The 25,629-nt window shown below is 65.5% G+C and overlaps 2 long non-coding RNA genes and 1 pseudogene across 2 annotated transcripts; 1 reads left to right on the top strand and 2 right to left on the bottom strand.

The window, feature by feature from the left end:
- Window positions 1-8,438: 8,438 nt before the first annotated feature.
- LOC149121042 (uncharacterized) lies at window positions 8,439-13,615 on the top strand. Its single transcript, XR_016224636.1, has 3 exons — window positions 8,439-8,724; window positions 10,156-10,585; window positions 10,755-13,615. It is a non-coding gene; the product is annotated as an uncharacterized LOC149121042 (long non-coding RNA).
- Window positions 13,616-13,867: 252 nt separating this feature from the next.
- LOC138846681 (adenosine 5'-monophosphoramidase HINT2 pseudogene) lies at window positions 13,868-14,717 on the bottom strand (annotated as a pseudogene).
- A 3,921-nt stretch (window positions 14,718-18,638) lies between these two features.
- On the bottom strand, window positions 18,639-25,382 carry LOC138846372 (uncharacterized). The gene is made up of 3 exons (XR_016225512.1): window positions 24,800-25,382; window positions 23,316-23,494; window positions 18,639-19,583 (listed from the first exon to the last, which is right to left on the bottom strand). It is a non-coding gene; the product is annotated as an uncharacterized LOC138846372 (long non-coding RNA).
- Window positions 25,383-25,629: the final 247 nt, after the last annotated feature.

Below are 25,629 nucleotides of genomic sequence, written 5' to 3'. Positions count from 1 at the left end.
ATGTTTGCGGCCTTCAAACGTGCAGGGGAGGAGACGCCGATGCAGCACGCGTGTGGTGAACCCGTGCACCCAGCACGTAACCGGGACCGGCACACGTGCACTGGGGCGGCTCCGTTCCGTTCTCAGCCCAGGCCTCTGGATCTGAGTCTCCACGGGGAACGCTGGGTCTGGTCTTAGAGCTGGAAGATTGCAACGCAGACACACAGCCAAGTGCCCGAGCAGGCTCAGTGAGTCCTGCCGCTGAAACCGGGCCGAATCCAGAGGGCAGCGCCCGCCAGCCCAAGCACTCGGTGGCCCCCTGGGCTCGTGGCAGCCGGCGCTCTCGGAGCCAGCGGCTCCGGGACAGCGGCCAAGTCCACAGTGACCCCGCGCCCTCATTACAAGGGAATCTGGCAGAAGGGCTTCTTCCCCAGGCCTGGGAGGAAAACAGCAGCAGTACTGGGAAGACTTCGGCGGCCGAGGGCACTCATTATTCCTGTGTTGCTGTGGTTTCCCAGAGCGCCAGGCTGGGCTGTGCCCCGCCTGCCCCCCCCACCCCCGCCCCTGCCCCAGCTCCCACTCCGAGGCAGGGGGCCGTGACTTCTCGGCAGGAGCCGGACCTCATGCAGGGACCTGGGCGGGGCAGCTCCAGGTGCTGGCCCGTGGGGAGCAGAGCCAGTGCCCCAGGACCCCGGTGCCGCGGTGGCAGCGAGGGGCTCTCCGAGCCTGGGGCCCCCGTGTGGCTTTTGGGGCTGGGGCAGCAAGCACCCTCCTGTGGGGGTGGGTCCCAACGTCAGGGCACAGGCAGGGCCCCGCCCCCGCCCAGCACTCCCTGGCCTTGTGTCCTGTCTGCGTGTCCTGTCCTCAGATCTAGGGTCAGCTGGGGTACTTCCGTCCTTAGCTAACTGCACCTGAACTAGCCCTCGCCTAAACACACCTCCAAACACCCCCTCTCCCAGCAACCACAATCTGAGGGCCTCCAGGGGGTCATGTTCAGACCCCATCCCTCCCTCAAACGCAGGCTGGGGCACCCTTGCCCCGGGAACGGAGGCCCAGGGCTGATGGGCATCAACCACTTATTGCGCTCGTGCGCTCGGAGGGGCAGGGCAGCACCTGAGCCGCATCGCGTCCCGGGAGCCCTGCAGGGGAAATTATCCCCCCCGCCCCCGCAGATGGGCAAACTGAGGCTGTGGGGGGCTGGTGAGGCACAGGGCACCGCCAGCACGTGGAGGAGGAGACGGGCCGTGGACAGGCCCACTGTGGAACCTGCACTCAGAAACGGGTGCAGACTCCAGCCCCCACCGCGCCCACAGCAGCGTGTGCACCTGGGCTGCGAGGAGAGGGCCTCACGGCCCCCAGTAAGCGCTGGCTGCGCTGCCTCCCCTGTGCTCAGAGCCTGGAGCGGCCGATCTCCTCTGAGTCCCGGGCAGCCACAACCCGGCAGCAGGGCCCAGGAAGCGAGGCCAGAGGGGCTGGCTCCTGGGGAGGCTCCGCCCCAGGCCTCCCTGGTGGCCCCCGGGGGTCTCTGCCTCAGACACCGGTGCCTGTCCTCCCTGCATGTGACCACTCCAGTCCTCCTCCTCCGGACGCCGGTGGGATTGGACTAAGGTCCCCTGACCCCAGTGTGGCCTCCTGCTTCCAACAGGGTTGCGGGGTGGGACTTGGGCATCTCTTTTGGGGAGGCACAGCACAGACGTGTTAGAACTCACACTGTGTGAACCCCCCATGCACCCATGTTAGATGAGCAGAGCAGTGGGGACCCTACCCAGCCCCTGGCCCACGGGGATGCGACTTGGGCTGGTGCTGTGTGCTGGCGCAGGGAGCCTCGCTCAGCGGCTGGGGGCAGGAGGCGTGCTCCGTCGCTCCCAGGAGAACCTCGGGAAAGCCCAGTGTGCAGGCAGCGAGAGGGAGTGGGGCCTGGGAGCCCCAGGCTGCTTCCCCGAGAGCCAGCGCCAAGCAGGGCCTCTGAAGGGCCGGAGAGAGGAGCTCTGGTCTCACAGGCCGGCGTGTGAAACTGAGCTGGCAGGGAAGGCGGGCCTGGCCAGGGCAGGGCGGAGGCAGAGGGCTTCTGCTTGGGTAGGAAATGGAGTTGGGGGGAGGGAGAAGGGAGAGGAGGAGAGGGGGAGGGCTGAGGGGGTAAGGGAGAGGGGGAGAGGAGAGGGGAAGGGAGAGGAGGGATGAGGGGGAAAGGGGAGGGGGAAAGGGAGAGGGGAGGGAAAAAGGGAGGGAGAGTGAGGGGGAGGGGAGGGGGAGGGAGAGGAGGGGTGAGGGAGAAAGGGGAGGGGGAGGGAGAGGAGGAGTGGGAGAGGGAGGGAGAGGGGAGGGAGAGGAGGAGTGGGAGAGGGAGGGAGAGGGGAGGGAGAAAGGGGAGGGGGAGGGAGAGGAGGAGTGGGAGAGGGAGGGAGGGGGAGGGAGAAAGGGGAGGGGAGGGAGAGGAGGAGTGGGAGAGGGAGGGAGGGGGAGGGAGAAAGGGGAGGGGGAGGGAGAGGAGGAGTGGGAGAGGGAGGGAGGGGGAGGGAGAAAGGGGAGGGGAGGGAGAGGAGGAGTGGGAGAGGGAGGGAGGGGGAGGGAGAAAGGGGAGGGGAGGGAGAGGAGGAGTGGGAGAGGGAGGGAGGGGGAGGGAGAAAGGGGAGGGGAGGGAGAGGAGGAGTGGGAGAGGGAGGGAGGGGGAGGGAGAAAGGGGAGGGGAGGGAGAGGAGGAGTGGGAGAGGGAGGGAGGGGGAGGGAGAAAGGGGAGGGGGAGGGAGAGGAGGAGTGGGAGAGGGAGGGAGGGGGAGGGAGAAAGGGGAGGGGGAGGGAGAGGAGGAGTGGGAGAGGGAGGGAGGGGGAGGGAGAAAGGGGAGGGGGAGGGAGAGGAGGAGTGGGAGAGGGAGGGAGAGGGGAGGGAGAAAGGGGAGGGGGAGGGAGAGGAGGAGTGGGAGAGGGAGGGAGGGGGAGGGAGAAAGGGGAGGGGGAGGGAGAGGAGGAGTGGGAGAGGGAGGGAGGGGGAGGGAGAAAGGGGAGGGGGAGGGAGAGGAGGAGTGGGAGAGGGAGGGAGGGGGAGGGAGAAAGGGGAGGGGAGGGAGAGGAGGAGTGGGAGAGGGAGGGAGGGGGAGGGAGAAAGGGGAGGGGAGGGAGAGGAGGAGTGGGAGAGGGAGGGAGGGGGAGGGAGAAAGGGGAGGGGAGGGAGAGGAGGAGTGGGAGAGGGAGGGAGGGGGAGGGAGAAAGGGGAGGGGGAGGGAGAGGAGGAGTGGGAGAGGGAGGGAGGGGGAGGGAGAAAGGGGAGGGGGAGGGAGAGGAGGAGTGGGAGAGGGAGGGAGGGGGAGGGAGAAAGGGGAGGGGGAGGGAGAGGAGGAGTGGGAGAGGGAGGGAGGGGGAGGGAGAAAGGGGAGGGGGAGGGAGAGGAGGAGTGGGAGAGGGAGGGAGAGGGGAGGGAGAAAGGGGAGGGGGAGGGAGAGGAGGAGTGGGAGAGGGAGGGAGGGGGAGGGAGAAAGGGGAGGGGAGGGAGAGGAGGAGTGGGAGAGGGAGGGAGGGGGAGGGAGAAAGGGGAGGGGAGGGAGAGGAGGAGTGGGAGAGGGAGGGAGGGGGAGGGAGAAAGGGGAGGGGAGGGAGAGGAGGAGTGGGAGAGGGAGGGAGGGGAGGGAAAGGGGAGGGGGAGGGAGAGGAGGAGTGGGAGAGGGAGGGAGGGGGAGGGAGAAAGGGGAGGGGGAGGGAGAGGAGGAGTGGGAGAGGGAGGGGGGAGGGAGAAAGGGGAGGGGGAGGGAGAGGAGTGGGGAAGGGGGAGGGGCGGGGGAGAGGATGGGGCGGGGGCTGGGTCTCCGTGGCTGGGGGCTGCTTACCCTGGGAGGACTGAGCTGGGCTCACCTAGTCTGACTTTGGGAACCGGGAGCTGGCACTTGCTGCTGGGAACCCCCCCCCCCGCCCCCAGAGCTCTGCAAAGCAGCCCAGCTCGGATCAGGCCGAGTCCTGGGGCAGGGGGCAGAGGGCAGAGGGCACGGCAGAGCTCGGGGGAGGCCTGGGCAGCAGGGACAGGGGCCAGGGTGAGAGAGAGAGAGAGAGAAAGGCGGGGGGGGGGGGCAGAGCGAGGCGTCACAGCTGTGAGCGCTCTCCCTGTGCCCACGCAGGCTGCAGGAATCCTCGCGGTCGCCCTCGGCTGGGACCAGAGTTCCAGGCCTTTATCCGCGTGCGGGTCCGTGCCCGCCGCCCGCCGCCCGCCGCCCGCCACCTGCCTCCCGCCTCCCACGCACTGAGATGTGGGGATGAGCGGACTTGCAGGTAGGCAGCGTTGGCCCAGGGCGGGTCCTCCGTGAGTTTGTTGTCGCCGCCTTGGGGTTTCCCGGATCCAGGTCCCCAGGGAACCTCGGGGACGCCCTTTGGCAGGGTGCGGCTTCGGCCGTGCAGCCTCTGCGTGCGGCCAGTCAGCCACCGGCCACGTCAGCCCTGGGGTGGCAGCCCCGGCTGGCTGCTCTGCCGGGGACACCGGCGCCTGCACACGGGCCTGGCGAGGTCTCAGGTCCACCCCCACCGGGCGCTCGCCTTGTCCTGGTGCGTCCCCCACGGTGCCACCGTCCTGCTCCTGGCACAGTTCCTGGCCAACCCCTCGACCTAGCACAAAGCCGGCACGTGGCAGGAGCTCACGTGGGCCCCGTGGAGCCGTCCCACGAGCCCACACTGCCCCCTGTGACTCAGACGCAGGGGCTTGTCCCGGCCCGGGGTTCAGGGGATCCCTGTCACCGAGACCAACGCGGGCGCATCAGGCCCACACCTGTCGGGGGGGTGCTCCTGTGGAGAGGGCCGGGAGGTGACCGCCTGGGGGTCGGATGTCCTGGGGTGAGCTGAAGCCATTGGAAAAGGAGAGGCCGCTCCTAGGGACCCGCTCTTTCTCCTATGAATGGGGTGGTGTGTGGTGGTGATGCCCGGAACCCTGGGAGCCCTTCTGCAACCAAGAGGGAAGAGACGGCAAGAAATCGAGTCCCTGGGTGACACGGTTGGGCACAAAGCCAAATCCACCCAACACCCAGAGCACCCACTAACCTGGGCTGACCAATCAAACAGGCCAGGCCGTTCATCCCCCGCCCCAACTCCCGCCCCCCTGGGGACCCACAGGGTTCAAACCTCAGCCTCACAGTGGGGTCGGGGGCAGACCACACCCCCGCCTCGGGCCTCAGCCTCTCCAAACGAAAATCACAGCGAATGAGAAAGACCACCCTGGTCGCCCCTCCTCCGGTCCCCCGGGCTCGGCTGAGGCTCCCCGGGAGGGGTACCTGGAAGCCCTGGAGCCGGGCCCCAGGTGGCCGGCTCCTCCCAGAACACCCCACGGCCCCATCAACGCTCGGGCTCTGATCTGTGCGCTTTGTGAGGCGCACGTTAAGTCTATGCCCGTTTCCGGATGGAAAACTCGAGGCCGGGGGGGGCGGGGTGACCGCCCGAGCCCCAGGGGCTGGATTTGGGTTCAGGCGCGGCCTGCGCTGTGTGGTAGCACCGGTGTGGGCTCCTGGGCGTAAGAGGAGCGAGCTCACCCCACCCCCTGCGACCCGCGCAGCTGCAGACGAGGGGCGGTCAGTCAGGCCTGCCGCCGGCCTGGCTTGCTCCCCCCAGGCCAGGGGTCCCCTCGGGAAGTTCCCGCTGACTGCCCGCAGTGTTCCTGGGACCCAGCGCCTCATCCTGTCCCAGATCCCTGGGAGCAGCCCTGGGCACGGAGTTCCCAGTAGCTTCAAAGGCGGCCGGGCGGCGGGGCTCCCAGGGGGCGAGGACAGCAGGGAAGTCGGGCCGGCCCTGCAGACGTCAGACGTGTGAGGCCGCTTTGGTCTCCAGCGCAGCCCGGAGCCAGCCCCGCTGGGAACCCTGCTGGCATTTCCGGGTCTGTCAGCCCCACCGTAGCACCCCGGAGACCTCACGCAGAACAAAGCGGCCTGCAAGGCGAGAGGATTAGACGGGAGCGGAGCCAGCGGGTGCAGCTGCACCAGCCTCCTGGACGGGCGTCCCTGCCGGGCCGGGTTCTCACGACAGCAGCCGCCCGGCATGCGTGGGGTGGGCAGCGCAGGCGGCCCCACCCGGCACCCGCAGACGCCGCAGGCTGCGGACCCTCCCTGTCCCTGTCCCTGCCCACAGGTGAGAAAGATGAGGCTGGGGATGGCTGGGTGCCTGGTGGGGGCGAGGCAGGGTCCCCACAGCCTCTGCCCAGCCTCATCTTGCATCTGACAAAGCCGAGACGGGGGCCGGGGCTGTGGCTCAGCGGGTAAAGCCACCGCCTGCAGTGCCAGCATCCCCCATGGGCGCTGGTTCGAGTCCCAGCTGCTCCACTTCCCATCCACCTCTCTGCTGTGGCCTGGGAAAGCAGTAGAAGATGGTCCAAGCACTTGGGTCCCTGCACCCGCGTGGGAGACCTGGAAGAAGCTCCTGGCTCCTGGCTTCATCCCAGCCCAACCCCTGGCCGCTGTGTCCATTTGGGGAGTCAGTAGTCTCTCCCTCTCCCTCCCTCCCTCCCTCCCTCCCTCTCTCTCTGTCAATCCTGCCTTTCAAATAAAACAAATCTTTCATTAAAAAAACAAAAACGGAGCCCTGGAGGTCCCTGGCTGCCATCACACGTGCGGCCGTGGGATCTGAGGTGAGGGACGGCGGCGCCAAGTCCAGGGCTCCCTTCCTGCCCCGCAGACGCTGGACACCGTGCCCAGGCCCAGGACAGGACGGAGTGTGGGGCAGGGTGGGTGCCCCGCCCTGGAGGGAGAGGCATCGGGAAGGGGCGGGGACGAGCCCAGGAGCACCTGTGCCTCCTGGGTCGGGGGAGGAGCCAGGAGCCCCCCCCTGCCCAGCCACTGCTTCCTGCTGGTGCTCTGGGGGTGGACGGGGCCGGCGCCATCTGACCAAGTCACACCCTGGGCGGCGGCCTCTGAGTGTGGGCTCTGTCTACACTGCCAGCTGCAGGCAGGGGGTGTGACAAGTGTTGTGAGAAGACTCAGCAAAGCCACTCGTGGGTCCCTGCAAACACACAGCGGAAGCCACAGACGACCCCTCCCCATACGGCCCTGTAGATGGACTCAGGTGGGGCCCGGCCACCAGCACCAGGAAACCTGAACAAGAGCAGGTGTCCTGAGCCAAACAGCTGGTGCTCTGTGGTGCTCAGGGAGAGCAGAGGCAGCACTAGTGCCGAAGAGCTGCTTCTGTGGCCCCACCATGCGTGTGGACCTCCGGCTGCATTATGGCTGCTGGAGCTCCGGCCATCATGCTCACATTCTGGCCAACTAGAAAGTCGAAGAACAGCCACGCGCATGCACCGTGATCAGGGATGTGCCCACAGGATCCCATGGACAAGGTCCCACTGGCCATGACCCTGTCACTCTGCACACCTAGCAACAAGGCCTCGTAGAAGTGCAGCCTTTACCTGCCAGTCTGCGGGTCTCAGGCTCAGGCCACACCAAGTCCCCTGCAGCAGGCACAGGAGGGAGAGGGGTTTGCAGGGGGGACAGAGCGAGGGGTACTCGGGGAGGGAAGGCGGCAGGGCCGGGACGAGTGTGGCTTCAGCTCTGCTGCTTCCCTGCCAGGCCTCAGTGGCCCCATCTGCATGATGGGTGGGCAGCGACTGCGGGAGACCCCTGCTCTCTCCTCAGGCTCCAAGGCTCACAGCTGTCAGAGGCCGGGCGGGGATGGGGGGTGGGAAAAGAAGGGGAGGGGAGGGGAGGGAGGGAGGAGGGGGAGGGGGAGGAGGAGAAGGAAAGGAGGGGAGTGGAGGGGGGAGGAAGGGGAGGGAGGGAGGGAGGAGGGGAAGGGGAGGTGGGAGAGAGGAGAAGGGAGGGGAGTGGAGGGGGGAGGAGGGGAGGGAGGGAGGGAGGAGGGCGAGGGGAGGGGGGAGAACAGGAGGGGAGGGGGGAGTACAGGAGGGGAGGGGGAGGAGGGCAAGGGGAGGTGGGAGTACAGGAGGGGAGGGGAGGGGGGGAGGGGGAGGAGGAGAAGGAAGGGAGGGGAATGGAGGGGGGAGGAGGGGGAGGGAGGGAGGAGGGCAAGGGGAGGTGGGAGAACAGGAGGGGAGGGGGGAGGAAGGGGAGGGGAAGGGAGGGAGAAGGGGGAGGGAGAGAGGGAGGAGGGGGAGGGGAGGGGGGAGAACAGGAGGGGAGGGGAGAGAAAGGGGAGGGGAGGGGGGAGAAAGGGAGGGGAGGGGAGAGAAAGGGAGGGGAGGGGGGAGAAAGGGAGGGGAGAGAAAGGGAGGGGAGGGGGAGAAGGGGAGAGAGGGGTGTGAGCCGAGCTGCCGCCTGCGGGTACCTGTGGGGAGCAATCCGGACTAGACTAAGTTACTCGAATTAGGACTTATTCTATGCATCTGCTCTCCCACAATATGGCGCTGGGAGAGAAGTAAACAGCTTCCGCACAGCTGCCTCCAGTTCAACCAATAAACTGTAGGACTTGTTCCTGATTGGAGGAGAGCAGCGTACTCAGCCGAGTTGGGATTGGCGGAGGAGGACTATAAAGGAGGAGAGAGACGGCATGCACCAGCAACATCTATGGGGAACATCTAGCTGAGGGAACACCTGTGCAGCCCCGGAGAAGAGCCGGCCGGCGGTGTGCCGCTCCCCTGCGGAAGTGGGGAATGCGGCCAGGGGGAACTGCCCTTCCACGGAGGTGGAAGGGACAGTAGCCAACCCGGGAAGAACCAGCAGCAAACCCGGGGAGAGCCGAGCAGACGAAAGAACAGCGCAGGGTCCTGTGTCGTTCCTCCACGAAGAGGGGGAGCGACAGGTACCCACCCGTGCTCCGAGTGCCCGTGAGACATCGGTGCGCAGGCGTCCCTGGAGCGGGGGGGAGGGGGAGGAGGGGGAGGGGGGAGGCCTTATCTGCCCCATTGTGCAGGTGAGGCTCGGGGTCACACGCCTGCCCAGGGGGTTCTGACGGCAGGGGAGCAGCAGGGGCCGGAGCGGGAATGCTCTGCACAGGCGCCGGCTCTGGTCAGTATCCGGGGGAGCTGAGAACCCCCCCGGTGTGGGCGTCTGCCGGGGCAGCTGAGAGGTGGGCACTGGGGTGCGGGCGTCCGAGTCCCGGCTCCACTGCCGGTTCCAGCCTCCTGCTGGCAGCCGGGGGCGCTACTGTTCCCCCCCACAGATCTCCCCCCCACCCCTCCCCTCTTACCCACCCCAGGACTGCCCAGTGCAGGGCCTGCGCTCCCCGGCTCCCCACCCAGGGCGGCCCAGGGCAGGGGCGGCCTGGGGCAGGGGTGGCCTGGAGGGCAGCTGCCTGGGGTCTGCAGGAGCAGGAGGCCGGAGCGGGCAGCAGCTGGGCCCAGGAGGAGTCTCCTCTCCCAGGGCCGCACTCCTAGGCCTCTGCTCTCGTGGAGATAAGCTGGGCCAGGCAGGCCGAGACGCCCAGCCGAGACCAAGCCGGCCCCGCCTTGCTCCCCAGCGGGCACAGCCCTCGTCCACTCCCCAAAGCCCAGGTCCTGGGCGGGGCTGAAGCCAGCGCAGAAGTGGAAATTTTAAAATTGCGCCCGCACGGAGGTGGCCAGCAGAGCCCCCAGCCCTGGCCTCTGGGCCCTGAGAGGGGCTGGAGCGGGAGAGGGTGGGGCCGGCCCAGAGCCGGGGGAGCAGGAGAGAGACGGGCGGGGGAGCAGGAGAGAGACGGGCGGGGGAGCAGGAGAGACGACGTGGTGGAGGCAGCTGGGAACGGCCTGGGAGGCAGCCTGGAGGCGAGGCCTGTGAGGTGGACACCATGGCCACCGCCCTCTTCACACCAGGGCCGCGTGCCCTTGGGTGCCCAGGGTGCCACAGGCTGGCTGGGGACGGTGCCTCCAGGGCTGTCTCCAAAAGCCAGCGCCGCCTCTGCCCCCTCTCCCAGACACAGGGGGCCCCGTGGCCAAGGTTCTGGAGGGAAACAGGGGGAGCTGGGGTTTCCACCCTCGCGGTGCCGCCACCTCTCCCCCTCAGGCCTTAGGGGACAGCCAGGTCACAGTGAGCCAGCAGTGGGGGTCCCAACCCCCCGGTGCCCCTCACGGGCTGTGCAGCCTTGGGCGGGCGACTGGACCTCTCTGTGCCTTTGTCGCTGTCACTAGGAAGCAGGGAGGGTAATGACCCCCAGCAAGGGGCATCCTGACCCTGATGAGAGCCAGCGTCCACGCCGCGCATGTGCACGGCCACTTGCTCTGGGTCTCACACACTGCACCCGTGTAGTCACATTGGTTGTGAATAACACTATGATTATGATGCGTGTGCACAGGCGAACACATAGAATAGCCACCACATTATTCAAAGAAATGCGCTCCAATCAGAAGTAGAATTCTAAAGAAGTCCACGACCGAGGAATGCAGAGGGCGGAACAGAAGAGAGAAAATCGAATGGAGTCCCAGCGCGTCGCCCACTCCCTGGCAGATGACCCAGAATCGGCACCAGAGGCGGGCAGAAGGAAGGTCTCAAACGACCTAACTGTGGTCTAAAAGAAATTGTCTTTGGGGTGGGCGCTACGGCACAGTGGGTAAAGCCACCATCTTGTATGGACACGGATTCGAGTCCTGGCTGCCCCTCTTCCCATCCAGCTCTCTGCTGTGGCCTGGGAAAGCAGTGGAGGGTGGCCCGAGTCCTTGGGCCCCTGACCCGCGTGGGAGACCCGGGAAAGCTCTTGGCTTCAGCCTGGCTGTTGCAGCCATCTGGTGAGTGAAACCAGCAGATGGAAGATTCCTCTCTGTAACTCAGAGAGAGAGAGAGAGAGAGAGAGAGAGAGAGAGAGAGGAGAGAGAGAGAAATTCCCCTCAAAGAAAATGGAACAGGTGGATTGACGTTAAAGGATAGAGAGAAAACGTGTGGGGCATCCTCTTGCAGGGTCGACATCCCACATGTGCGCTGGTTCGAGTCCCGGCTGCCCCACTTCCAATCCAGCTCCCTGTTGATGGCCTGGGGAAGCAACAGAAGATGGCCCAGGTGTATGGGCCCTGTGTGGGAGACCCGGAGGAAGCTCCTGGCCCCTGGCTCCTGATCAGCCCGGCTCTGGCCATTGCAACCCTTTGTGGGGTGAACCCGTGAATGGGGACCTCTATGCATCCCACGGCCACACTCAGCCCCACGAGGGCCCTGGGGGCAGACGCCCGGAGGCTCTGCTCACCAGTGGGCGCCCGCCACGCCTTCCCCAGCCTTGCCAAGCCTCAGTCTCCCCGTGGGAAAAGCAGCGAGCTGCGGCCCCCGCCAGCCACGGCGGTGACAGGGGACGGGTGCTCCGTGCGCAGCGCACATGGAGGCTGTCTGGGGGCCAGTTTCCCGTCCACCCTGCAGGCCCCCAGCCTGGCTGACACAAGGCCTGGGGAAAGCCATAAACCCCCGCCCGCCGGTCCCGGGCTGGAGATCTGACCGTCCCCGTTATCGGAATCAAAGCCGCTCTGCTGATGGATGGGCCTGGCCGGGCTGGGGGCCCGGCAGCCAGGCTCCTGGCGGGGACGTGGGCTGGGCGGGAGCAGCTGCGGTCACCTCAGCGGGCCGCCCCCTGCTACAGATGCTTATCTCTGGCAGAGCGGGAGTGCCGAGGTGTGAAGAGGCCACACAGGCGCAGCCCGGCGGCGTGCACAGCCCCCGGGGCCCAGAGCTGACACCCGCAGGAGCTGCAGCTGGGCTGTGGCAGCGGCTCCCCGCGGGAGGCTCTGGTGGGGGAGCCTGGGCAGCCTCCAGGAGGAACGCCGCATCCCAGGGCTTGGAAGATTCTGGAAGGGCCTGGTTGGTCTGGGACCCCCGACGTGGGGTCCCTGAAGGCTGTCGGGCGACCCCCCAGGCCGCCTGGGCTCCGGCCTGGCTCCCGCGCCGGGAGACGCCGTGCTGAGGGGCATGGGGAGGACTCTGGGGCGTCTGGGGAGACCGGAATGAAAAGCGGAGCTTGGGGTGGGCGTTTAGCCTGTGGCGAGGACGCCCACACCCTGCATCGGAGCTGAATACCCGGCCCCTGCTCTGGCCGGCGCGGCCCCGAGGCAGCTGGGTCCCTGCCACCCCACGGGACCTGCCTGAGTTCCGGGCTCCTGACTTCAGCCTGGCCCAGCCCCGGCTGTCGCAGGCATTTGGAGAGGGAACCAGCGGACAAGACGGCAGGCTCACTCTCTCCCCACCCCCAAAATTAGCGAGTCACTGGAGGCAGTTGTAAAGGTGCGCTCCCCGTTTCTCTGCGCCCAGACGCCGTGCTGTTGGAGCGGTCCCCGGAACACCTGATGACGTCAGCCCAAGCCGGCTCCTCAGGGCCCTGTGGCCTGGGGGAGGCTGTCGCCTGGTGCCAGGGAGGAGAAAGAGCCACGGGTGTGAACAAAGGGCCCCCCCAAGCTGTGCCATGGCGGCTGTGTGGGGGGGTGAAGTCAGGGGAGCCCAACCCAACCCCTCTGACCAAGGACCCCGCCCCAGTATTCTCAGGGGACAGCGTCAGGAGGTCCTGAGAGGCACCGGTGCCCTCGTCCAGGGGACCCCAGGGAAGCGCCTTGTCCCCTCCAGTGAGTGAGGACAAGGGGCGGCGCCTGCCAGCCAGGAGGCAGCCTTGACCTCGGCGTGTGGCCCCGGCACCAGGATAAACTCAGGTCCCTCGATCGAAGCCCGTCTGTGCACATCTGACGGCTCCCTGACAGGTGGAGACACGGTCTCCGGCCCCCAGATCTGTTCCCGTCTGCTTTGGGAAGCACGTCCTGGGGCCGCCAGCCCCCAGTGAACACGGCTCCCACGGCTCCAGTGCACCCGCTCAGGACCCTGGCCCGACACCCGCTCTGGCCACTCCCTCTCACTACCCTCCCCACCCCCGCCCCGCGCTCAGGGGTCCCCAGGGCACCTTCCTCGCCTGACCCTGCCTCTTGACAACAGCTGGTTGCCAAGGAAACCTGGGGGAGCCCAGAGCCAGGCCAGGGCCTGCCCTGCAAGGAAATCCAACCCTTCCCGCCCCTCCACACACAGTGGCCTCGCCGCCACGCCCCACGAGAGGCGCCCGCGCCCTGCCCTGGGGCTGAGGCCAGCCGGACGCCCTGGGAGGCCAGCCCGCCCCTCTTGCACGGCGCACATCAAACGCACACGTCCCACTCGCAGAAGCTGCTCCAGGAAAGGGGGGCATCCCCTTCGTGCCCCCAGTGGCCATGCCCCTCGCCGCCCACAGAAGGAGAAGCCTAGCCGACGCCTCTGCCTGGCAGTGACCGTGCGACACCAGCGTGGCCCCTGCTTGGGCTATGCTGGTGAGAACTGAGCCGGCGTGGCCCATGGCAGCCAGGCGTGGCCGCGTGAGCTGCTGCCTGGCTGCAGGCCTGTGTCCCTGTCTCAGGCGCTGGGTGCTGGGGACGGGCACAGCAGACCCGACCACGACCTGCACAGGGTATGTAGCTCCTTGGCCTGGGGTCCATGTGGCCACCCTCCTGCCCCTTGCACTCGGCCGTTGCAGCTACCGAGGGGCGCTATCCCCACGACCCCTGATCAAACCCACTCATCAGATAGGACACAGAGGCCCAGAGAGAGGATGTCCCCTGCCGGAGGTCACACGGCCACCAGGGCCAGAGACCCCACACACGCCCAGTGCCCTTAAGTGGGGACTGTGGAGCAGCAGCATGGATCCACCCTGCAGCTTGTTAGAATGCACATGTCCAGGTTCCGCCCCAGAACCCCGGAGTCCGGGTCTCCGAGGATGAGGCCTGGAGTCAGCTTTCCGGCTGCCCTGGAGGGGGTAGTCTACCTTGGACCCTGACGGGCCACCATGTAATTCCCCAATGTGGTCACTAGAGGGAGCCAGCGCCCCAGAGACAGCCCCAAGCAGCAGGTGCCTGCGGCTCCAGGGGCAGCGGGAGGCTCTCTGCCTCCGGTCTTCCAGCCAGGGGTGTTTGGGAAAGGGAGCACTTCCTTAACGGGACGGGCAGGAAGCTTGAGCTCACAATGCTCCAGGAGTTCCGAGCCTGCTCTTTGTCTCTGTGGTGAAGAATTTTTTTTTTTGATGGAGAATAGGTTTATTAGCACTGCAGGGGCCCACTTTTCCCTTCACCATCCAAGCAAGTGTCCAGCTCAGTAGACAGCTTCAACCTGGAGGCCACAGGAGCTGTCGACCCCCAAGTACATGAATATGCAGGTGATATACTGACTGTGCGCCTATCTTCCCATCATTGATCACAAGTCGGTATCCATCTCCCAGGCCCTCAGCCTTTGTTGTCTTCTTGGCCACAAGGAGGAGGTGTCCTAAAAGCTGTTGATCTTCAGCCTGGCTAATCCGAGGAATGGGCGTCTTGGCAATGACCAGGAAATGCACCGGAGCCTGAGGGGCCGCATCACGGGACACGAGGCACTGCTGCTCCTCGTACAGAATGTCAGCCGGAAGGCTTCGGTCCAGGATCCGGGAGAAGATGGTTGGGGCCGCACCCCCCGGGGCTGCCTGCTGGGCCTTGGCCACTTCACCCCCATCCGTCATACCCGCCGCTCCTCGGACCTGCGCCCCCTGGGGCCCTGCAGCCACCAGGGCCCGGCATGCCGCGCGCACCCCGGCGGCCAGCACCGCGGCTGCCGCCATCTTCCCAGAGCGGGAAGGGCAGCGGGGAGGTGAGCAAAGCAAGTGAAAGCAGGTTGCAGTGAGAAACAGACCCTGCTTGGTGGGAGAGGCCCCCGGGGAGGGCTCCGTCCAGGGCTGGGTCCTGGGGGCTTGGATAGGGAGTGCCGATCAACTGACTGGTTCCTCCAGCCGCTTGGATCCACCAGGGTCTCGGCAGGGCCACGGTTCCTGAGCAGTTAACACAGGCCACCCTGCCGTCCACCTGGGAGACGTGACCGTGGGAACCATGCTGGTCCCCCAGCACTTCCCCTATGAAGCTCTGCATTTTCTGGGGGCACGTCTCTCGTCTAATCAGCGGACAGCAGGTTTCACGCAAACACCCAACTCCTCCTCCCCGCAGGGCCCTTCCCAACAGCCTGTCAACCCTACCAGCTCCTCACCCGCCAGCTTCACGGTGTCACCCCGCCAAGCCTCACTCTGCCATCGGTACAGCGGGGCTGCTGAGCCTCTGAGCCCCCGAGCCCAGCCTTGAGATTTCCCAGGATGCCCGTTGATGTCCGTGAAACAGGAAACAGAAGGCGGGCAGTGCTGTCCCTTGGAAGTCCAGAGGTCAGCTTGCACGGTTTTGCCGGTGCTCCCTGTGTGCCGTGAATGGCACGCGCCCTAGCCAGGGAATGCCGCTGGAGGCCTGGAACGGTGGCAGATGCTGAGCGTGGCTATGCCAGAGACGGCGCTCCCTCCAGCGGGCCAGGTGTCCACCCAGTGGCTGCGAGAGACTTTGTCACGCCGGCCGCTGCTAGGAGCACAGGGTCAGGCGGGGCTGTGGAATCCTGCTGGGCCAGGTCACCAGGGAGGGCTTCCTGGAGGTGCGGCCCAAGTCATCCAGGCAGGGGCCTCCTGCATCCAACCATCAACTGCTTTCCTTAAGCTGGAGAAGATTCCTTTACCTGTGCAGGCCACGGTTTGCCGTGGGAAGCCCCCTCCGGCTATTACATGGCTCCCCCCTGCCGGCCTGGGGGGCCACAGGGAGCTGCCGTCTTTCTCGCATGGCCAGGGGCACACCGCTGCCGTGCCGACTGCGGCCCACGGAACATCCCCACCGTCACAGGAACCTCACACATTTATCCATTAACGCGGATTTAAGCCCACGTCGTATGCACCCCCAGCGCCTGCGGCACGTGCATCGCCGTGTTGCTAATCCTGTTTCTTAATGAGATCCAGGCTGCAAGAGCGCCTACCCAGGGCGCGCGGTGAGAAGCAGCGAAGCCTGGATTTGAACGCTGAGCAGCCGGCTCCCGTTTCACGCCCATTTGCTGGACGACGCCGGCTGCCTCCAACGGCCACTCCGTCACACGGCAGGCCCCTCTGCAGAATTTTTTTTTTATTTTTATTTTTGACAGGCAGAGTGGACAGTGAGAGAGAGAGACAGAGAGAAAGGTCTTCCTTTTGCCGTTGGTTCACCCTTCAATGGCCGCCGCGGCCGGCACTCTGCGGCCGGCGCACCACGCTGATCCGGAGCCAGGAGCCAGGTGTTTCTGGTCTCCCATGGGGTGCAGGGCCCACGGACTTGGGCCATCCTCCACTGCCCTCCCGGGCCACAGCAGAGAGCTGGCCTGGAAGAGGGGCAACCGGGACAGAATCCGGCGCCCTGACCGGGACTAGAACCCGGTGTGCCGGCGCCGCAAGGGGAGGATTAGCCTAGTGAGCCGCGGCGCCTGCCCCCCTCTGCAGAATTTTAAACTCAGTCCTCACGGGGAACAGCTGTGAGAACCAGAGGAGCCACACGGGTTCCTCCACGTCTCCCACAAGGAAGTCGGAGCCGTCCCTGAAGGCGCCAGGGCCGAGGCACCGTGAGGAGCTGGGCGGCAGCCTGGGGCTGGGTCCCCAGAGTCTCGTGTGAATGGACTAAGAAACGCGATCTCATTACGGTGTCGGGGAGGTGGGCTTAGTGAGAGGCCCGCAGGCCCCCGGGGCGTGGCCGTGCAAGCCGGCTCTCGCCACAGCGCTGGCTCCTGAGCCAAGTCCAGCCCGGCCTCTCCGCTGCCTGCTGGCCACAGGGTTCCTGCCTGTCATGTGCTCCCCTCCCCCGCCCACAGAGAACGGTCTCTGACCAGCACAAGTGCCCTCCCACAGGGCACTGACCTCTCCCCCGCCAGGCCGGCCTCACCCTCCCGCCCTCCCGGAGCGGACGCCTGTTGGGGGCAGAATTCAGAGCCCCCCTCACCCACCGTGCATCAGCTCCACCCCTGCTCCCTGCTAACCGCGGGCTCAGAGGGGCCGCCTCCCAGGCTGCGGCAAAGACACCAGGTGAGGCGCCCGAGTCCCACGTCAGAAGACCTGGGTTCAACACCCGGCTCCCCCTGGCTCCATGCACACCCCGGACACAGTGAGGATGGCTCCCGGCATCGTGTCCCCGCCGTGTGGGAGACCTGGAGGGAGTGAGTCTCTGGCTCCCGGCTTTGGCCCGGCCCAGGCCTGGCCACGGTGGGCGTTCGGGGAGCGGCCCAGTGGGTGAACATGCTCTCTCCCTCTCGATCTCAAATACATAAAATTTTTAAAAAATAATAAAGGCAGAGAGCAAAGCCTTAGCCTTGTCTGGAAGATGAGGATGAAGAGGATGAAGGTGGTGACGACGATGAAGAAATGATGAGGACGGTGGTGACGATGGTGGTGATGATGCTGATAATGTACGGATGACGGTGGCGGTGGCGACAGCGACGGTCAGGTTAATGGCAACGATGGAACCTAGGTCCTTGCCCAGTGCTGGCCACGTTACCCACCAGCCCCACCTCTCACTCCCACCCCCCACCTCCCGTGACGCCTTCAGCCAAGGGACACAAACTCGTCAGCCATGGCTGCCTCCGGGAGCTGGGATGCCCGCCGTGCTCTCTCGCTTCCCAGCCGCACTCTGGACGCCTCCCGCCCCAGCCAGCCCGGTGCCCAGGGCGCGGCAGCAATGCCGACGACCCTGCCCCCGGGCAGCCCCAGCTTTCTGTGGCCCGAAGGCGACCACAGAACCCAGAGGGCCCCCCAGGAGCCTCCACGGGCAACCAGTGCACGGCACGGTGACCACAGCGACCCAGCGCCGTTGCCGGGGGCGGCACCACTGTGTTCCGCAACCCGAGGACCCGCCCTGGTGGCTTCCTCGAGAGACCCCTCGCGGTCCTTGAGACTCAGCGCCCTCCAGGCCCCTCCCTCCCCTGTGCAGCCCACGGGCGGTCACCCTGCCCCCCACTGGAAGGAGTCCAGGAGGCAGGCATCGGGCCGACCTCGTCTCCCTCCAGCCCGGTGCTCTGCCCCTAAGGGGGCGCGGCTCGTGGGTGCCCCGGAGCCTGGGCGGTGGAATCAGCCGCGGAGTGTCCAGCTGTGAGGACTGGGGCAGCTCAGACCTAAACCTCGGGCAGGACGGTCGGGGGCAGGGGCCGGCTCCGCAGCCGTGAGGAAGAGGAGCCACATCGTGTCACTTCCGTCACCAGGTCGGCAGGATGTGTCCAGGCTCTCGGGAGACATTACGCGCCGTGCCGCTTCCACCACGACTCTGAGCAGGCTTGGGCAGCAGAGCGGAGCCAAGCGTTCGGCTTGGTCCCGAGCCGGGGAGGACAGGACCTCGGACCCCACAGAGCAGCGAGCACCCGGGGTGGACACGGCTGAGCCTGCCGCGGCTCTGCTTCCCGGAAGAAGAAACGCCGCCCACCCGGTGTGAGCCCGGCGGCGCCCCGCCCACACCTCGGCAGCCACTGCCCGTGTCGGCCACGACCCGCTTCTCAGAGCCGACGCAGATGAGCACTTTGTCCGGGAAACACCCAGGAGTCTTGAACCCCCGTTTGCAATTTCACAAGAGTGTGCGGAAGACACGTGCTGGCAGGTGTCCCCCTCTCCGCCCCAGGAGAGCCCCGGCCAGGCTGCAGGCTGCCGGGCGCTGCGGACAGGGACCTGGGCTCTGGGGCAGGGCGTTTCACAATGACTGCGCCCCGGAGCTCGGACTCAAAACCAGAAGCAGCCGCACACCACTTCTTATATAACTCAGCGTGCGCTTCCTCGTCCCTGCGGTCGAGTTTTCTAGAACCCACCGCGGGGTCGCCAGGTTTGGTTTTGATGTCTGCTCTCCACCTGCGAAAGGGGAAACCATCAGGAGACCTCGGAGCGGGGGTTTTTGTTTGGTTGGTTGGTTTGGTTTGATTTTTTCAAAAAAAAAATTTTAAGGTTTATTTATTTATTTGAAAGCGTTAGAGGGAGAGAGAGACAGAGAGAGAGAGAGAGCTTCTGTCCACTGGTTCACCCCCCCCCCCAAATGGCTGCAAAAGCCAGGGCTGGCCCAGGCCAAAGCTGGGAGCCAGGAGCTTCCTCTGAGTCTCCCGCGTGGGTGCAGGGGCCCCAGCACTTGAGCTGTCCTCTGCCGTTTTCCCAGGCCGTTAGCAGGAGCTGGATCGGGAGTGGAGCAGCTGGGACTTGAACCTGTGCCCATGTGGGATGTGGGAGCAGCAGGTGGTGGCTTTACCCACTGCGCCACGGGACTGCCTCCCGGATTTTGTCATTCTTTAGTAATGAAATGGCGGCAGCTCCCGTCTAAGCACCCCCTGCCCAGGATGGTGGGCCTGCCGGGTCCTGAAAGGAGCGGAGGCCGTGGACAAGGGAGACGAGGGAGGGCAGCCGAGCGGCTCGGGGACGCCAGGCAGAGCCGGGCAGGGCTCGGGGAGCACACACACTCGGTCGGGTTGTTGTCGTGGCTGCTGCTGTCCCTCGTGGCCCTCGGCTCTGAGCCACACGTGTCGCCCGCAGGGTCACGTTAGCCCTCAAAGATGCGGCAGGACGCCCCCTGCCGTCCCACGGTTGCACGAGCGGCTGCCGACATCAGGGAGTGATGCTGCCCCAGGAAACAGGAGGTGAAGGCCCCACACTCGGCCCTGGGCTCTGTCCACCGGGAGGTCCACTTGAACCTGGCCACTCCCTGGCTGCCCAGCTGCCGTCCGCTGCAGCCTCCGTGTCAACAGGAGCTCACTCTGGGGTCTCGAACAGGCGATGTCCCAGGCTGTGCCTCAGTCATCTCACACGCAAAATGGGTCCTCAGTGCCAGAGAGCGGGTGGGAGACAGGGGCTCCGGAGTCCGACCCCAGGGCTCAAATCTGGGTGACGCTGCTCCTCGCTGCGTGGCCTCATACAGGGTGGGGGCCCTCCATCTGCAAAATGGGTGGACAGCCGCCTGTAGGAGACTTGCTGTGACGAGCAGAGGGGCTGAGGGGCGCAGGCAGGCACTGAGCAGCGGCCGTGGGGAACGGAGGGATGGGGTGGCGGGCTCGGAGCTGCCCTGCGAGGTCCTGGGTGAGGGGACGGGCCTCAGCCGGCCCCTTCTCCGTGCCCACCTAGGACAGGAGCCCCCCGGTAAAACACGCAATTAGTGAACTTGAAGACACAGTGGAGACAGCTGAAAAGCAGAGGGTCTGCGCCCTGGAGGCCCCGAGCAGGGGGGTGGGGGGCGGGGAAGTGGCTGAGACCCTGTGTGAATAAGGCCCGGTCCTGGTGAGTGGCCCACACCCACACCAACGTAAGCACAACACGCACCCAGCCTCATCATCGGTTACTGAAAACCGGAGAGGACGATGAGACCTGCCAGGCACCTGGGGGTGGGGCGCATCTTACAGAGGATCAAAGACAGGGACGAAAGGAAGCTTCCTGGGGTGAAGCGGGTTAAGCCAGCACCTGGCACGCTGGCATCCCACATGGACGCCGGTTCAATTCCCGGCTGCTCTACTTCTGATCCGGCTCCCTGCTAATGGCCTGGGAAAGCAGCAGAAGATGGCGCAAGTGCTTGGGCCCCTGCGCCCACGTGGGAGACCTGGAAGAAGCCCTGGCTCCTGGCTTCATCCCAGCCCAGCCTTGGCCGTTGCAAACATTTGGGGAGTGAACTGGTAGATGAGAGCTGGCTTGCTCTCCGCCCCTCCCCAGACTCTCCCTCTGTCCGTCTGTCACTCTGCCTGTCAAATAAATAAAAATTTTTAAATGCCACAATGAATTACCTCATTTCCACCTAAAAACCAGAACGAGAAGTGCAAGCTAAGCCCAGAGCCAGCAGAAGAGAGCGAACGCTCCAGCTCGGAGCAGCGATGAGCGGAACAGGAGACAGAACCAAGAGCAAGGAAGGCAGAACTGGCTCCGGCTCGGAGCTGTGCCATTCGTGACTGCGACCAAACTCGCCAGGAAGGAGAGAGACACACTTTACCAAAACCAGGAGTGGAAGCCGTAACACGGCCACAACACAGACGCCGCGGGCTCAGCGGGGGAAATTCTGAGCGATTTCAATAAATCGGGCACTTCAAGGGAAGTTGACAAATTTCTCGAAAGACACAAAGTGACAGCGCCCACTCAGGGGGCGGGGTCTGAGCGGCCACGTGACCACCCACGGCAGCCGGATTCTCTCGTGGACTTCACCAGCACTGAAGGAAAACTAACATCAGTTCTTCACAATTCCTCCAGAAATTAAAGGGGAGTGAGTTTCCCACCCCGTTTACAAAGCCAGGATAACCTGAATACCCAGACCCGATGAAGGCACTACAGGAAAGCCACAGACAAACCTTCTTGGTGAGCACAGAGCAAGACTTGCCGACAGCCCCTCGGAAAAGCAAGCCGATCACACAAACAACGGAAAACTCGCCGAGCAGTGCAGCGACAGCCAGTGGGGAGTGTCTCATGTGGGGTGTGCCACGTGGGGTGTCTCGCGTGGGGAGTGTCGTGTGGGGTGTCTCATGTGGGGAGTGTCGCGTGGGGTGTCTCGTGTGGGATGTTGTCGCGGGGGGAGTGTCACGTGGGGAGTGTCGCGTGGGGAGTGTCGTGTGGGGTGTCTCACGTGGGGAGTGTCGCGTGGGGAGTATCACGTGGGGAGTGTCGCGTGGGGAGTATCACGTGGGGTGTTGTCACGTGGGGAGTGTCGTGTGGGTAGTGTCGCATGGGGTGTGTCTTGCGTGGAGTGTGTCTCAACACGTCACATCACCAGACTGGAAAGCAGAACCCGTGGCCATCCCGGGAGGCGGTCCCAGCAGCCGCACAACCGACGTCCACTTCTGGGAAAAGCCCTCCGCAGGTTCGGGACGGAAGGGAATTCCCTCGCCCTGAAGAGGACATCCAGGCCAAGACCGGCCTCACTGGGCGAACGGGAAGCATGGCGTCCCGAGGGGAGGGAAGAGGCGAGGACGCCCACCCTCGCCACGTCTGCCCCACAGTTCACACAGCAAGAAACAGTGGCCGGCGCTGTGGCCAGCGGGGTGAGCGGCCCCCTGTGACGCCTGCAGCCCACAGAGCAGCGCCAGGCCCAGTCCCGGCGGCTCCGCTTCCAATCCAGCCCCCGTCCATGCACCTGGGAAAGCAGCAGGTGGCGGCCCAAGTCCTGGGTCCCTGCCGCCCATGTGGGAGACCAGGATGGCTCTCCTGGCTCCTGGCTTCAGCCTGGCCCAGCCCTGGCCACTGTGAGCATTTGGGGAGCGAACCGGCACACTGGATCTCTCTCTCTCTCTCTCTCTCTCTGTCACTCTACCTTTTTTTAAAGATTTATTTATGTATTTATCTCTCTGATGTGAGTTGGGGCGAGCACTGTGGGGAGATGAGAAGCGTGCACCTGGATTTGACCAGGCCTCCTCCGCCTGCCAGGAGACACGAACACGCGGGAGCCATTTCCTGGCTGTCCCCGCGGTCACACAGACCAGCAGCTAAGCACCACCCTCAGGCGCTCCCGGTTTCCTGGGAGGGACTTGGGCTCCCGAGGCCAGACTCTGGTGCCGCGGGCTGCGTTCCTTGCCGGAGGCTCCGGGAAGAACCCACTCCGAGCTCGGGCAGGCTGTCGGCACAGCTCGGTCCCGGTCCCAGGGCTGCTGTCCCTGTCCCCGTGGCCTGTGCTTCCAGCTCCTGCCCTGCCGCGGCACGTCCAGGCCTCCCACCCCCTGGCACTCACTCTCCGGCCAGAAACGGCTTCTGCCTTTAAGGGCTCGTGGGCCTGGGGCCGCCCAGATGCCAGAGGGTCTCCCTCTCCGCCAGCCTATGCCCTAATTACAGCTCAAAATCCCGCAGGACACGGTCACCAACCCCCCACCCCCCAACAGCCCCTTCGTGCCTTCCGGCCCCTGATGCCGTCACCTGGGAGATTAGAGCCCACGTGAGCTTCGGGGGGCACAGGCAGAGCGCCGGGCCCAGGACATGAGCACACATGTGGGCGTAGGGGAGGCAGAGCTGGGTGTCGCCCATGGCACACAGGTGGATTCCAGCACATGGCTGTCCACGGCATCCATAACACCAAAAACTGGAAACGGCACTGACCAGTGGGTGCATAAGCAGAGCGTCCCGACCACGGGACTCTCCTCTCATGACACAGAACTACCCGCCCCCGCTGTGTCAGCTCCCGCTGGGGCATTTAGCTACTGGAGACCGACTTCTCCCGGTTCCTGGAAAGGCCGGGATGTGTGGTGGAATGAGAAGGTGAGAAGGTCATGCCAAGATGGCCACTGACAACAGAAACTGCCTGGCAACAGGCCGCGATTGGATGGCTTCGGAAACCACATGACAAGAGAGCCTGACTGGCAACAGGCCGTGATTGGATGGCTTTGGAAACTGCCTGGCAACAGGCTTTGATTGGTTAGGACATAGACTACCCCTTGACTGGATTGGCTGCCTCGGCTACATAAGCAGCTGTAGCAACTGAAATAAATGAGTCTGCAGGCTGCTGGCCTCTGGCCCGCTTTCACCTCACTCCTGGGGTCTGTGTGGTGACTCCGCGCCGCGCCTCCTGCCCCCACCACGCTGCTCCTCACAGAAACGAATCCACAGCAACAGGGATGAAGGGAGAGCCTCCCTCGGCTTCGTGGGCGGGGCCTCTCACTGAGTTCCGAGCTCTCTGCCGGCTGGGATCCCACCACAGCCCCGCTCACCTGATGGCCCCCAGGGCCTCTGAGCACCGTGGCCTGGGAGGTTACGTGCCATGCCGGGACAGGGATTTCGGGGCCCACACTCAGACCCTGGCGGGCGACAACACCAAAGCACGGTGCTCCGTCAGAAACGCAGCCCCCAGACAGCAGCACAGGCGGCTTGAGCCCGTTGGCATGAAAGCCTGAAAACGCAAACCAAGGGTTTAGTGACCAGATAGGGAGCTGCCAGGGCTGAGACTGGGGTACGGCAGGGAACAGCGGGGAGCAGGGGGGACGACACCGAGTGCACCCGTGGCACCCAGGGAGCCGCAGCTCCCCAAAGCCTGCACTTTGTACTGAGCCAGGGAAGCATGGGCGGGCGAGTCAGGCCCGGGGCCAGGAACGTGCGGTGCCACGTGCCGGCTGTGGGACCCTGTGGGAGACAGTTCTCTGTGCAGCGGGGCTGAGCGGGACACTGCAGCCGTTGGATCTGTGCATTAAATTAGACACACAGGACAGCCTCCTGGACATGGGATCAGAGACGCTGAGACTCAGCTGAGCTCACACAGCCGGGCCTGCCCGGGACTTCCCCCGCCCCTGGGAGCCTGGTGTCAACAGTTTGTGCAAGCAGTGGCCTGCGGAGGAAGCCGGGCCCAGCACCTCGATGTATTTTTGTCAGGGTGGGGAGGCACTTTGCATAGCCGGAGGGTGCAGGCCCAGCAGCAGTCAGGCTGGCTTGGGTGGACAAGCAACGATCAGAGACTCACGTCCACTGTGCACAGCCCTCCCTCTGCCCCCTCAGAGTGGACAGAAGCCTGGTCCCTCCCAGGGTCAGGAGATGACCGGCCAGTACGCACGAGCAGGTGCTCAGACGCACAAGCCCGTCGGTCAGGGATGCCGCGGGGGGAAGGTTCTAGAAGCAGGGGAAGACCTCCCGCAGCCCCTCCTTGTCACCTGTGCCACTGCACTGGCCAAGTGGCCTTTGTTAAGGAACCCAGAGGTACAATGGAGTCCGCAGGTCCCCATGGAGGAGAAGGTGTGGAAGGTGACGAGTGTGGCGGAAAGCCGAGGGTGACCCGCTGCCGCCCACCCGCTCACCCCTCACACCGGTCCCAACCCCGAGAAGGACCTCCCTGCAGGGGAGTGGCCGTGGGGGAGCCCACACAGTTGCTGGCACGACCCCGACTGCGCCTCCAACCCGCGCTCGGGCGTCAAGTAGCCCGGAATTCCTCCCAGCAAGGCGAGCGGGTGCCCCAGCCTCTGGCCGACACGGCCGGCCCTTCGTCCAGCTTTGCCGTCTCTCACAAAAGCCCCGGCGAGCAATGGACCCGGCCTGTCTTTCATTTAAAAGACAACTTTGTTTTTCTTAGGAGTCAGTTCCAAACAGCGATGGCTGCAGGCCCCGTGCGGGGAAATAAAACTCAGAAACACGGCTGGGCCTCCGAACAAGGCCGCGTGGGGAGGGCAGGGCAGCGCCCCCCAGGGTGAAGGGATGAAGTGCTGCATACTTGCCCAGCTCCGAAGGTGGGAAGCCCTGGCTCCGTCGGGACAGGCCGCCTCCCCCTCCTCCCTCGCTCGCCGGCCAGGGTCACTTTCAGCGTCGGCCTGGGCTCAGCTGCCGCCGTCCACAGTGCCGGGAGTGAGCGTGAGGCCATCTCGAAGCAGTTCCCCTCCAGACTGCCGGGATCGCCTGGCGCTCATTATCAGCTCTCGGGAGCCCGCCACAGGGGCGCCCGGGCCAACACCACAGCTGGCACCGCGGGCGCTCGGGGCCGGGGATCAGGACCCGCACTGGGGAACACCTGGCTGAGACCCTGCGCTGGCTTTGCGGCTCACTGCCCACGGCTGCCCGGCCGGCTTGTCCAGCCCCTCTCCTGCCTCCCCGTCAGCTCAGCCTGAGGAATGCCGGGCAAAGAGCCGCACTTGGGCCGGGCCTCCCAGAGCGTATAGGAAAGGGAGGTGCAGGGAGAGACGCCCTGGGCAGCTGAGGGGGCCGGCAGGCGCACAGCACCTGCGTCAGAGGCGGCAGCAGGCGTAGCTAAGTTTCTGCGTTCTGGGTAGTGCACCCAGCACCGCAGAACGTTCCGGAACCTGCTTGCTTCACCAGGGAACGTTCCACATGTAAACCAGCATCCAGTCGCCAGAGGGTGGAGCGGGGGGGGGGGCACATTGAGGACGGAGCAGGCCCCAGCACCTTGCTCGGGAGTGAACTTCCTGCTGCCGGCAGCGGGAGGGGGGAGCCAGGACCTGGGCGCCCCAAGCCCTGTCCCCTGGCTGGAGGGGGCGCCACCTGCCCACAGGAAAGAGGCCGGGCTGGGACTGGGAGAGGAGGCATAGC

This window comes from Oryctolagus cuniculus, chromosome 18, assembly GCF_051225735.1.
Source record: "Oryctolagus cuniculus isolate XC-2025 breed Fujian yellow rabbit chromosome 18, ASM5122573v1, whole genome shotgun sequence".
In the NCBI taxonomy this organism is placed as follows: domain Eukaryota; kingdom Metazoa; phylum Chordata; class Mammalia; order Lagomorpha; family Leporidae; genus Oryctolagus; species Oryctolagus cuniculus.
The sequence above is the reverse complement of the archived record's forward strand: the minus strand, read 5'-3'. Positions and strand labels throughout refer to the sequence as shown.